General features: G+C 37.0%; 1 protein-coding gene across 1 annotated transcript in view; it reads right to left on the bottom strand.

Annotated features, from left to right (window-relative positions):
- The window catches only part of LOC150085886 (monocarboxylate transporter 9-like), a 79,132-nt gene that overhangs the window by 58,166 nt on the left and 5,986 nt on the right, over positions 1-14,980 (bottom strand). The window lies entirely within an intron of this gene.

Here is a 14,980-nt window from a genome sequence, read left to right as displayed (position 1 = left end):
TTTAAAGTTTTTGTTTCCAGAATGATTTTGTTATTTTTGCTTGTTGTTTCATTATATTATATGTGAGATATTTTGTAATTCTTTTCTTTTTCAATAAATGAATGCTATTTTATTTTTTAATCCAAATATTTTGGGACGGAAAATTTGATTTCGCTTACTGGCAGCAAATAGGGCCGCGGCAGCCCTGTGGTCTCTTAATTAATTTTTCAACTTTTCTTCTGAGAGGTTTATGAGTTCCCACTCAACTATCACACACTGTAAAATCTGTTTTCCCCCAGCCTTCAGTCTCCCCCCATCTCACTAAACTGACCGAGTACACCCCTTAACAATGGCGCCAAATTCTAATCAACGTCTAAATTCTACTGGTTTCATGTAAATCTCTAAGACAACTAACACTATTATCTTTAATCTAGCATTTAGCCTCACATGTCTAAATTTAATAACATCAAAATTTTGCCCGACTTATTAGGCCTCTTAACACATCTCTAGCGTTCAACCCCAACCAGCGATTTCCAAACAGCAATCCCATTAAGCATTAATGTCAAACGTGTAAATTTTCTTAGGTCCTAGCCACTGAAATCCCAAGAAACTTTTTTTTTTTTTTTTTTTTTGGTAGTTGTTGGCGCATCGGCTTCTGTGGCCATAATGCACCTCCCAAGGTTTTTGCAGTACTCTGATCCAAGCCTGAGGTGGGATTCGAACCCATGACCTTTGGGTTGCCAGGCAGGCACTTTACCACCCAGCTAGCCCGGTCGGCCCCCCAGGAAACTAGGTGGCAGGACCTGCCAGAGCAATGGGCTTTGGCACACCCAGGGTCCTGAGCTGGATATCATCATTCTTCTCTTTCTTGGTGATTCCCTTCTACTTCTCTCTCTCTCTCTCTCTCTCTCTCTCTCAGGGTAACTTGGAATTTTTTTTTTTTTTGGCTGGTGCAGCACAAGCCTCAGGCTTCCTTGCACCATATAGCTAATAATAATAATAATAATAATAAAATAACTTGTTGTGATACTGGACACACCCGGCTAGCCTCCACATGGCAAGGTATGGGCAATGTCGGGCCCCACTATGGGCCTGGCGGCCAATAAGCCGGACAAACAATGGGCACAACATATCACACTGCACAGACATGGCCCACACTTTCAAGTCTCTGGCTTGACAGTGTACCATCCTCGATACAGCGAACACGTGAAGATGGGAGAAATCCCAGGTGCCGTCTGACACAAACATACCTTATCACACACTATAAGGTGTTTAGAGTAGTATGGGGAGAAACAGTAATGAATAATCCTCAAAAGGATGCAATTTTTTTGATTCATTCTAATTGATGTTCATCTGAGATCTCAACAAGTAAGTTACCAGATCTGAGATGCTTGGTTGTTTTTGGAGATCCTATGATGTTTTCTAGGTACATATTTCTGAATTATAAAAGGCAAAAGACACTACCTAGAGGCTATTTTTGAGTAGAATGCAATACAAGATGCATTGAAACGCTTGTTTTAACAGTGTCAATTTTTTGGTGTTTAGCACTGCACCATTAAGTCTTCAATCTCAACATTAGGATCTCAGTCCTGTGGATTTTGGGAAGTTCATTTTGCTCCTTTTGGCACTGTAAACTTTTGTTTCCAAGTTTCTGGCCCTACAACGGGGGGTTGAAGGATGAGACAAAAGCAGTGCGACAAGGGTAACCAAACGGCTCAGTTAGTTTGGTTAGTAAACTATTAACAAGAAACAAAAATAAAAATGTGAATTTTCCTTCTGGAACTGTGCTGATTTCTTCTTAGCATTATTAGTAGTGGCATATGATGCAAGAAAGCAAGCTTATACAGCATTAGCCCAAAAAAAAAAAAAAAACTTCCCATTTCACACATTCATTTGCTCCAAAAGTTTGCCATGTTCTTCCTTAAATTTTATTTAAGCTATCAACTTCCACAATGACAAATGAAAGTTTGTTCCAACAATCAATCACTTGCTGGCTAAAGACAAATTTCTACACTTCTGTTCTGCAACTGTCTTTCCACAATTTTAATTTATGCCCTCTCAAGTGCATAATCTGAGCAAAAGGAAGAATCCCATAAGCACTGAGCTTGCTCAAACCATTCAAAGCCTTATACACTTCAATCAGGTCACCTCGCTGTCTAGTCTGCAGATGCTGCAATTTGCAGAACTTAGGCCTTTCTTGGTAAGAGCACTCCTTTGTTCCCCTCACCTTGCTGCCTTTCTCTGTACTCTTTCTAGCAGCTCTACATTCTTCCTAAAATGAGGCCTCCAGACCTGCATGCAGTACTCAATGTGTGTTTGACCATTGCCTTATACAAAGAGATAATCAATGCCAAACCCTGGAGGACTCCACTAATAACAACAGAAGACCCCCCCCCATTCTTGTAGTACAAAAGAGCTATGCTATATAACTAAATAAGGAAAACTGTATTTAAAACCAAAAAATTGATCTATTTGCTTTGCACACACTATAGAAATCACTTTGAACTGCTTGGTTATACTAATAATTATAATCACTTGGCACCCGGGGCCAATGCAAATGCAATGAATAATAGCTAGACACAGAGTTGTAAAGAGCTGGCTAAATTGTCTTTAAAAGTTTGAGTTAAACTGGCAGTTGTGGTGCAAATCTTGTAACACAAAACTGTTAGGTGCCGCACCTGACAGATGTAAATTTGAAAAAAAAAAAAAAAAAAAAAGAAAAAAAACTTTTGGGTGACTGCAATTTTATTGTATATAACTTATTATTTTTAATAAAATGTACTGTTTCTTGTTATTTTCAAAAAATATAAATATTTTTTTTAAAAATAAAATAAAAATGTATCTGGCAAAAAATACAAACTGGGATCTATTATTCTGATCCGGAACAGAAATCATGCAATTGATGTCATAAAAAAGCCAATCTGTACCTGCAAAAATAAAGGTAAAAACATATCAAAAGTAATACACTAAAAGTATTTAATGTTGCAAATTCAATGATTTTAATGTCTTTCTCGAGGGCCAGCCACTAAAACCAAGGAAAATGCAGCAAGAAGTAAGGCCTCTGTTTCTAACGTGAAATTTACATTGCATGTGGTAGGTATAAAGAAACCAAGTTTTGTATAATTGTAGAAGCTGGGTTGATTACACAATTATACAAAACTTGGTTTCTTTATACCTACCACAAGCAATGTAAATTTCACGTTAGAAACAGAGGCCTTACTTCTTGCTGCATTTTCCTTGGTTTCAGTGGCTGACCCTCAAGAAAGATGTTAAAATCATCGAATTTACAACGTTAAGTACTTTTAGAAACAGATATGTTTGCTCATGTTTGGTTAGATGTTTAAAAAGGTAACTTGCGATTCTCAACTGCATTTGAATTCAAACAGAACTATCAATGGTATGCAGTTATCTACCTCCCAGCTAAATGTCAATATCATTTTAAGCCTTAGTGAAATTTCAATGATGACTTCCAGTTACAGATTTGAACCTTACCACCAATCAGGAAGTTTAACTTTCGAAACCGAAACGTAACCATCGCATCTTCTAAGCTCTAGTGCACTTTTCAGGTTGTACATTTGTTTGTCCATTTCGAATCAAAATGAAATGAGTAGTAGTTATTTTTCAACCATACAGTTAATTTTGAAAGTTTACTTTCGGTAAAGATACATTTAATTAGTCCAATTAGAGAAACACATACAGCGATGTTAGCGTGCGTGCCCCCCACGAGGTCAAGGGTTAAGAATGACACACTTCCCCCAAGAATCAAGGAAAAACTCTGCCCCACATATGTCAGCAGACTTTGTATTTCCAATCGAAAATCGTACGACTGACACACAATTACTGCTTTGAAGAAAAAAAAAATTGTGCTTTTAGCCATTTGCCTCCTTCAAATAAGTGAAAAGGACAACATGTGCTTCTTACTATGTGAGTAGGTCTTTGTGGTCATATGAATTTGCATTCTGTTGGTGGAACTTGTAAATAGTTTATGTGTTAGCTGCATTGCATGTGTTCTCAGGCTAAATTCCCCCCCCCCACTGAAATCAGGGAAAAAGGACAAATTGTGGTTCTTGCTACTATGTGAGTAATTCTTTGTGACAATATGAATTCACATTTTCTGCTGGTAAGTTGTAAATAGTTTGTATGTCTGCTGTTAATAATAAACTATGCTTTTTTTAAATATTATCAGTGTGTGTTTCCTTATTTTTAAGGATAAGAATTATTATTATTATTATTATTATTATTAGACATATAGTACGAGGCCTGAGGCTTATGCTGTACCAGGCAAGAGAGAAAGAGAGACAGAAGTAAAAGGGAATCACCAAGAAAGAGAAGAATGATGATATCCAGCTCAGGATCCTGAGTGTGCAAAGCCCATACTCACCACATGTGAGCCCCTGGGGTTGATTTTGTTGATAGAACCGTTGAACTGTTTAAAATTAAACTGCTAAACAAGTTAAAACTTAACTGGTTTTAAAGAGGTAAACAAAATAAACTTAATAGCCTGATTTTCAAATGGAAACACTGGAAATTTTTTAGTTTCAATTGCATTCTGCTGCTAACTTGAAAATAATTTTTCACGTTTGTTGTCGTTAATAAAAATTATGCTTTTGTAAATTTTTACCTGTGTCAGTGGTTACTTAGGCTAAATACTATTGAGAAAAATAAACTTTTTAAATTAACTGCTAACTCTTAACAAAATAACTTAACTGCCTAATTTTCAAACTCTTACATTGGAAACTTTAATAAAACCTCTTATAAGTCAAAATAATGACTTAAGAAAGATTTTGTACATGTCAGCTTTGCAGCCAATGCCAACACTTTAATTGTTTGGGCAGAAATTAAGTTCAATGAATTTGTGTGCATTGAACTTAGGTTTATTCAGCTTTTCATCCCGCATAAGGCGCCTTTGGAAAATACCTAAAAACAAGATGGTGGTGTCGGCCTTTTCATCCCGCTGTCAACAGAGGGTTTCTAGGTTTAAGGCCCTTCTTGTGCTAACAACTAAAAATAAACTAAAATGGCAAAATTACAATCTTAAGGAAAAACTAATTGGAACCAAACTGTCTAATTTAAACTTAATGTCGGTAATTTTCACTTTAACTCGTTTAAGCAAGCACACTTGCTGTTGCTTAAATATACACTTTATTCTTGGCTAACAGCTAAAAATAAGCTTAAACAGCAAAATTACAATCTTAAGGAAAAACTAACTGGAGCCGCAGAGAAATCATTTTATGAAAATTCTAAATGGCCACAAACACAAGTCAGATGATGCCAACCAACAGAGGAACATTGCTTCCAGAATGAAGGATTTTGGACATGCCAGAATTTTGTCAGCTACTAACAGTTTAATTGTATGGATGGAAATTAAGTTTAAGGCCCACGAGTCAGATTTTTTTCAGCTTTTCATCGCATAACAACTTTTGGGAAAATGTCTACAAACAATATGGCGGCATTGGCTTTTCATATCGCCATTAGCAGAGGTTGGAAATTAAGTTCAATGCACACAAGTCTATTTCAGCTTTTCATCCTATATAATGATCCTCGGGAAAATGTCAACAAACAATATGGCAGTGTCAGCTTTCATGCCGCTTTCAACAGAAGGTTTCTAAGTTTACGTGGAAAAATGTCAACAAACAATATGGTGAGGCCTAATGGCGATGGCAGAAGCCCTCCCCAGAGCAAAGACATAGCCACGAAACTTTCATCCCATTTCAAACACACTCCAGAATGCACTGCCACATAATTAACTTTCAAAATATTCACCAAAAAAATTCAAAGTCCTGTTTTATGTCACAACTGATACATTCGATACAATTCAAAAGCAACGTCTAACCTTCCACTACCGGGAGATACATTGCAAAGCAAGCAGACCCAAGTTTGAGACCTGCTCATGGTAAAAATAAAAATAAAATTGAAAATAATATTCTGAAAATAATACTAATGCCATCTAGAGAAAAATAAAATAAAAACATCTATATATTTAATACGGAAGCTGTTTTCTTTCGACAGTCAGTGTGAACTAGGCTTAACCGATCGGGCTGGAAGTGGTCTCAAATTGAAGCAATTTATTTCTAGGTGTGCACAAAGTTGTTAAAATTTAAAAATTCCAAATAGTTTTATTTTACGGAATGGGCCAGTTTTGTAGTACAAATGAGAATAGTTCAGCATTCACTTCATAGATGGAGCCATAGGAAGATGTTAACTGTTAAACAAACAGTTGTCTAAGTTGATAAGGCATTTTTTTCTGATTAACAATTTACATGTTTGCACAATAGTGTCCTTTATTCTGAAAAAAATAAATAAACAAAATAATAAAACTCTGCTACCAATTGCAAAATTTTCACAAGGGCTACAGCTAGCTGTAGCCATTGCGCATGATAGGCTTAGCCAATTTGGTCTAAGATTGAAGATATTTCTTCCTGCATGTGCAGAAACATAGGAAAATGTAAAAATTCTGAATAGTAAAAAATCCGAATAGTTTTATTTTACAGAACGGGCCAATTTTCTCTACTAGCGCTGCCTACCTAAAAAGAAAGAATACTTTTATTTTACAGAAATAAGAAAGGATTCGACGTGTACTAGCTTACCTGCTAACGATCAAACAGACTACATTTCTTTAGGATAGATAGAGAAAAACTGTTACCAATTGCGAAATTTTCATAAGGGGTTCTGCTAGTAAAAAATAAAATGGCACTGGGCAGAAGTCTGGAGGGCTAGAAATTAAATTTTTCTCATGACTCACTTCTGGAGTCAATCGGTTCATATCCCACTCTTTACTATTGGGTTACTTGTGACTCTGAAAGTAGTAACAGATATTCCTTTTTTTAAGATTGTATATCAATCCAGGTATGGAATAAATAGGTCGAGGCATAAGGTTCCGGCAATAATCTGAAAAGTGAGTCGAAACAGTTCCTGTGAGTTCTGAGGATAGTAAATAGCACTGCCCTTTGAGAGAGAATACAATTTTGTTTCAATTTTTATCTTACGGTACAGTCCAAATACCTGTTGCATATACCACAACTGGTATAAAGTTTGTTTTGTAATAGAGGAATAACATCTTTTTTTCAAGTTCCCATTCAGATCTGAAAATTCTATCCACTGAAGGTGTGAAGATTTTAACCTTATGCATAAGACTGTTTACATACAATTGAAAAGTAATCCAGTCATCCAGTTGAACTCCAAGCTATTTTATCTACAATACAAATGAAATTTGTGTGCTCTGTAATAATAATTTTGGTTAACTTTGAAATTAAATATACAATAAAATTAATTGATATTGTTTTAAAAATATATCTCACATAAAAAATACATCTCGGATTCAAACACACATCTCATCTATAATACATATCGGTTACTTTAAAATTAAACCGGCATCACTTTATACAGTTGATGTATGTGTTCCGTGTCTATGGTGCCCCTAGACCGAAATCCATCTCCACCTTGTGTGTGATGGATTACAGAACCTCTGTAAAACAGGCCTGATGTTTTGTGTAGATGTAGGTTTGTGCATGTGTGTGTGTGGGCAGGGCCATACTGAGCCATTTTAGTACTTGAAGCAAGAATGAAAACCTGCACCCTACTGTTAATGATGGCGACATTGGCAATTATTTAATCTTTCTTTCTGCTTTTAACCTGAAGGCGCCCCTTTCTGCTTTTAACCTGAAGCAAGAGTTTGCCTCACCCTCGGCATGGCTCTGCTGTAGTGTATGTCAGACTTCCTTGCCACCAGGAAACAGCCATCATCTGGGCAATTGCTGCCTAGTGCTTGTCCTCCAGCACGTAGAGCTGTGCCTGTGTCTCTTTTGAAGCATCCACTGGAGGTAGTGCTACACCAGTGGATGCTAAATCCCGGTACACAGGAGGCCCAGACCTGTGTATCAAAGAGAAAAAAAAAAAAAACTTTATATTTGAACTCTATCCTTGCAATTCAAGCAAGAAAGTTCACTCACAGGGGAAGTGCAATATATGTGTGTGAAAAAAAAAAAAAAGCTAAACAAGCTATGTACATATTTATTGATCAAAACAAATTAGATATTGAGCAATCACTTATATCTTGAATCGTCCTATTTCAAATAACCAGGATTTCAAAATATAATGTCTTCAAAGAAAATGAGATCATGAACTTAAAGAATTTAAAATTTCTAATTTGCAGTCTTTTGCAAATAAAATAAAGAACTGAAACCCCTTGAATCTTCAATCAGTTTATTAACATTTGCTTCATTTAAATCTGGTATTATACCGAATATATTAGATCTGTTGTTTTCATATAAGGACATACTAATAACACATGCAGCCAAGTTTCGTAAGAACCACAAGAGCATCTTGGATCATCCTCTATATCCAATTGAGTTAACTTAGCTTTTAATGATCCGATCCGTGTCCAGTAATAATAAATGTTGTAAACATGGATGGATAAAACCAAGAAAAAGTAGTCTTCCTGTCGCAAAACAAACATCACAGATGAAGGAACATCTTCCACTACCAGTCGTGCTTTGGTGCCAGTGAATTTGTCAAGGTGAAAAAGTGTTGCCAGAATATTAACTTTTCCTGTTTATAGTCATTAAGTAGGTTACTTGTGACTCCGAAAGTAGCAAGAGATATTCCTTCCGGCAATAATCTGAAGAGTGCATCGAAACAGTTCTGGGAGAGCTAAGAATAGTAGGTAACATTGCCCTTTGGTAAAAAGATTGTTTTATAATAGAGGAATAAGGTCTTTTTTTATTCCAAGTCTTCATTTGGACCTGGAATTTCTAACCACAGAAGGCATGAAGTTTTTAACTTTATGCATAAGACTGTTGCATGCACTTATAAAAAGTGAGCAGGTTGTCCAATTGAACTACAAGATATTTTATCTGCGATGCAAATGGAATTTGTGTGCCCTGTAATAGTAATTTAGATGGCCTATGAGGATCTAATTTTTTCTTAAACACCATAAGTTTAGTTTTCGTAGGTGATATTTTTAACTTGTTCACTTCAGCCCAACTCAAAAGATCATCAAGAACAAGTTTTCCTCTTTCTTCCAGAGCTCTTCTGGAACCTTCTGCAATACAGAGAGCTAGGTCATCAGCATATGCGATGCTATTGCAATATTCAAAATCCTTACAAAGCCAACGGTCTAAACTTTACACAGATCAGCCCCCATAGCATTTATGTATGTCTTATCTGTGCACATCTTTTCATAGGGCAAGTTTAAAGAACTGCACATTTCAATGATGTTCATCAGATACATACATCATAGATATGTCATGCTGACTAGTCTGCTTCTCAGTTGAACTGGGAGGGTTCCAGAACTCGACCTCCAGTTTGGCATGGTGATGCAAACCAACCTCATGTCAGGTGCATTCATCCAATAATTTAGGAACTGTTCCAGTGTGCCGAATGTCTTCAAATTCAACTAACTATCTTCTTTATACCAATCTACAGGTTTGTTACTTCTGGATCTAGTATTCGAGACTGTAATAGTTATTCAAGAGGGAAAGAGGTGCCAAAGGCCAAACCACAGAAGTAAACAGCACAACAGGCAATAAACAGCACACTTTACCTGAGCATAGTAAGTGTGAGTCTCACCCAGGGCCGAACCAAGTTATTTCGGCACCCCGGGCATGTGTGCGTATCCTGTATATGGCGGTTCCCAGAAATAATCCACATCTCCACCTTGTTTAACTGTGCAGGTATACAGAACTCTATAAAACAGGGCTGATGTAGTTAATGTGTGTTAGTGAGTGTTCTATAGTGTGCGTTGTTTGTATCAGGCCTCTTTGCCACCAGGGAGCAGCCATCACCTGGACAACTGCTGCCTAGTGCTGGGCCTGCATCCCAGTATCTAAGTAGCACCCACTGGAGGTAGTGCTAAACCAGTGGATGCTAATCCCCTTTACACAGGTTGTCCAGACCTGTACTAAAAAAATAATAATAAATAAATATAAAAAAAAATCCCATACTATTATCAACTGTATATGCCACACTAGGGTACAAAATTTTTCACTGGAAGAAGTGCTATACCAGAGAGAGAGGGGGAAAACTCTTAATCACAGCATGTTATACCCGATAATACATTATATTCACATATCTCCATATTTAACTTAAATTATCAAATTTTACATTAATTGCCGCCTAGACGAGTTCATAATAATTTTGCTTTTCCGAAAAACACTAGATGCAAAATTCTGCAATGTATTACAGTCTTGTGAGCAAACATGTTATCTTCACGTAAATCAGGTACAGCAGTAAACAACAAAGATCTATCACCTCATATATTATTATTATTATTATTATTGGCTACATGGTGCAAGGAAGCCTGAGGCTTATGCTACACTAGCCAAAAAAAAAAAAAAAAAAAATCACGAGTTACCCTGAGAGAGAGAGAGAGAGAGAGAGAGAGAGAGAGAGTAGAAGGGAATCACCAAGAAAGAAGAATGATGATATCCAGCTCAGGATATTTAAGAAGAATATGCATCCCGCTCAGGATATTTAAGAAGAATATGCATCCCGCTCAGGATATTTAAGAAGAATATGCATCCAGTTTTCCACTTCACCACAAGTACAAAAAGGATCTGATTCTAAATTTTTTTCTTTAAAAAAAAATTTTTCTTTAAAAGATTCATGTCTTGCAAGTTTGGCTTGGATTTTTATTGGCAAATTAGCAACTAAGGCTATAACGCACTGTCTTGTAAGTAAAAAAGATGTACACATTCTAGGGAAAAAAACCAGGGCTTCTTCTTATCTGCATTGAAATTTACATTCTTAAATGAAATATTTGTAAAATAATAAGAGAAGTTTACCTCAATATAGTACGTAGAACACTTCCTACGATATTCTCCAGAAATTAAAATGAAAAACTTACATTAGAATAACAAATAATTTAAAAAAATAATTAAAAATCAATTTAACACAATTCAAAAGAAGAAAATTAATTAAATGAATTTAACGACAAAAAAAAAAAAAAAAAAATCTCAAAACGATTTTCCTTCCTGAAGCTGACAATGCCTTTCGACCGTATATCGTGATCACAGGAATGAAAATTACCGAATTGGGGTGAGTATAAAACTTAAATAGGGATTATTTGTCTTCGCGCATGCGCGTAAAAGCCCAAGAATCGGAGATGAGATATGGCCGACGAACATTAACAAAATTTGTGTAATTTAATTTCTACGGTTTCTGCAATTAATAGTCGCGTATAATTACGTTGGACACTTAAGTATTTTGGCCTCGTTAAATAAACAAGTATGTTTTTCGTTAATGGTATGAAAGGCTAATTCTGACGCTGCTGAACGAGAAGGACGAACTGAGGCCGCATATTGATTAATACGAATATTCAAAGGAAACCGCGTCGAACATAGGTAAGACGAGTCGCAATCATCGCAAGAAGTGTTGTATACCAGGTCATTAATTTGTGTTGCGAACGAGGAAAGGACTGAGCGATTGTTCAGTATAGTGCGTAATTTCCGTATTGGCCTGGCCACAATTTTAAATTCGGTATCTTTAAAGAATCTGTTAAGCTGTTTGTGCCACTGTTCAACATATGAATACTGTATTCGCACTGGTCCCACCAAATCCTGTCTGATATTCGACATTGCCGCATAAGCCTTTGCCTTCTTATAGCAGTGAAAGCGTTGATTAAATTAGAGATTCTTAACCCATATTAATCTCAGGTCTTTGTGGGTTCTGGCAACTTTAACAAGTTCGTTACTGATCATTGGCATGTTATACGTTCATGGGGCCCAAGGCAAAATGGAACTTGGGGGTTCCATCTAAAGAAAAAACTAATAAAGAACATTTTCGATTTCATTTTATTGGGACAACAAAACAAACAAATTATATAACAGAACTAAATAGAAAATTTCATCAAAATCGGTAAAACCATTTTTGAAAAAAAAAAAAAAAAAAAAAAACACGTGATTTTCAAATTAATCTTCAAGCAAAGTTCATTGACCTTGGTAGGTAGAAAGGTAAGATGTCTTTTTTTTTTTTTGCCTATAGGACAACACGCGACTGTCACTAATAGACACTATCATTTCTTGTGTTTTTTTTCTTATTATTATTATCATCCATTTATTTTCACAAATGAATCACTATCACGACTAAACAGTTTAGGGACGGTCATCTGCTCTGACCTTGCGCAGCCTATTTAGGCTGATGGACTTAAGATATATGTGTTATATTATACTCTGTATTTTATGTTAGATATGATAAAATATATTTTATACTCCATGGCTCAAAGCTCACATCTTGTTTGTTTGTTTATTTGGTTTTTAGGAGCATTAGCAACTAAGGCCATATTGCTCCGGGGATATTTGGTTTTCTCTTTCGCTCTCGGCGTTACTTTTCTTCCAAACAGCTGCTCACTCTGTATAAATCGCAAATCCGCCCTGCCATGGAATATTGTTCCCACATCTGGGGTGGTGCCCCCAAAACCTCTCTCAGACTTCTTGATTCCATTCAGAAGAGGGCAGTTAGGTTAATTAATGATTCATCTCTAACAGAGTCTCTCCACGAGCTTTCTCATAGACGTACTGTTTCTGCTGCATGCCTCTTCTACAGATACTTCCATGGGCACTGTTCTTCTGAATTGGCTTCTATAATTCCCGCTCTCTCTTTCAAAACAGTCCGAACACGTGCCGCCACCAGCCAACATCCATTTACTGTCCAACTTCAAACCCACAGAACCAACTTTTCATCTTCCTCATTTATTCATTCAACTGCCGTTTTCTGGAACAACCTTCCTTCATACGTATTTCCTGAAAATTACAATCTACAGAAGTTCAAGTCCAATGTCAACAAATATCTTCTTTCGTCTTCTCAACCTCCAACCCAAGCACGGTACTAAGTACTATAGGTTCTAATACCTCTCGTGTTTGGGGTTCACGTAAAAAAAAAAAAAAAAAAATAATAATGCGGTGGTCATTCCCTGACCTCTCCGCATCCTCCGGCATTTGGTGGCTCACGGGCTCGAACCCCGGTCTAATCAAGAAGCATGTGCTACGCACTGCTGCTCCTGCCCACTTGGCTACGGAGGCGCCAGCTCACATCTGATGAGTATGGGCTTGGCACACCCAGGGTTTTGAGCTGGATATTATATTCTCTCGCTCTCTCGGCAATGCAGAATTTTTTTTTTTTTTTTTTGGGTGAAGGAAACCTGAGGCTTCCTTCACCCTTGTACCATATGGCTAATAATAATAATAATAATAATAATAATCTCTTACGATGAAATCCAGTTTATATTCTTGGTGAATGACTGTCAGATACTTCTGTAATAAAATAGATTTGGAGATTCGGGAGATTATTATTATTTTTTTATATTGATCACTCAAGGATTCGAAGTAAAGTACAGCATTATACATCTCAAATTGTGAAATTTGTCACAATTATTTGCCTTCTCATACTTCGAATAAGTAACGCTTCCCCCAATAGAGTAATAAAATTCTTCTGTGGTTTGAGGTTTACAGTCCTAAATATTTTATTAGTCTAAATATGCACCCTGCTGGCATCTCTCATATTCTATTGTCACCTCTTTTTCTGCATTAAGTTACCTACCCGCCCACCGATCAGGAATCAATTAGTCTCAAAACGCTCGTCTGGGTGGTGGTACCCACGAGCATACACAACTGGACCAAGGTATTTTCGCACCTCGGTCAGAAAGATTTTTTGGCGCCCATTTACTAAGGATATATATTTTTTGCCAGATTTCTCTATTGGGGAAGACCTTACTGGAAAAATAAGAGAAAGGGAACTTGAAGGATTTCATAATATGAGATGTATAAGCCTGGTTTGTAATTAACTACTTAAAGAAATGATGCAAAGCACATACTTGAACGCCAGTTAAATAAATACCCTACATATAAGGCAGATTTCTCCTGGAAATATCGTAAGAAATATCTGTTCAGTTTTACTCGACGTTTTTTTTGATGGCTACATAACAGAATGTCCACTTTGTTATCAAACACATGAACTCCTGAACTGAAATGAAGTGGTTAGAATATTTAGGAGGCGGACTGTGAACTGTTAATTATTTTTTCGTGGGGGGGGGAGAATGCCAAAGTTTGCTTCAAACAAGTTTTTCCGGAAATTTTCGACTCCTTTGGGCTGGCAATGAAAACGTCAAAAAAATTCAAATTATTATTTCAGCGGTAACCAGAGCACGTTGCACATCCAGCATGTGTATTCATCTGTAGAAGTGCGTGTTCAAGGATGGGTAGGGCTGCCATATACAAAGGGTACTAGGAAAGTTTTGCAATATGACGCAACAATGAATCACAGGAAGCTGCTTGTTGCTGCATGTTGAGACATGTTCATACGTGCATAGTAGCCGCCGCGCCAAGTCGATGGGCTCAGTTATTCATTAGTAGTGAGAGTGTAAAGTGCTTGCGATGGCATCGTGGTCACGAAATGAGATAAGGACAGTTTTGCGGTATAATTTCGTGCGTGGTTTAACCATAGACCAGTGCTTAGAAGAAATGACTCTTGCACTAGATGATGATTGTCCACATCGTACAATGATATTCAGGTGGTATAGAGAATTCCAAAGGGGAAATTTCACTCTGGAGGATTCTGAGAGGCCGGGAAGGCCACGAACGTCAGTTACAGAGGAAAACGTTACTGCTGTGAGGAAAATGCTTGACGAAAACAGGCGAGTGACCTACCAACAGATAGAGGATACTTTGGGCCTAAATGCACCAGCAATTCGTTCGATTCTGCAAGATCATTTGCACGTGAAGAAACTTTGTTCTCTCTGGGTGCCGCATCAACTGACTGAAGAGCAGATGACACGACGTGTGACTTGGTGCCGGGAGATGTTAAAAAAGTTTGATAAGGGACAATCTCGGTATGTGAACAACATCGTGACAGGTGACGAGACTTGGCTGTACTATTACGATCTGCCGACCAAGGCTCAAAACAAAGTTTGGGTCTTTGGTGATGACGACACACCCGTAATTGTCAGAAAATCCCGATCTGTAAAGAAGAAAATGATAGCTGTATTTTTCAAATCGAGTGGAATTGTGGA

This window comes from Mastigoproctus giganteus, chromosome 5 (genome assembly GCF_048544385.1).
Source record: "Mastigoproctus giganteus isolate SK-2022 chromosome 5, ASM4854438v1, whole genome shotgun sequence".
Taxonomy (NCBI): Eukaryota; Metazoa; Arthropoda; class Arachnida; order Uropygi; family Thelyphonidae; genus Mastigoproctus; species Mastigoproctus giganteus.
Note: the sequence above shows the minus strand (reverse complement) of the source record. Positions and strands in the feature narration are given on the sequence as shown.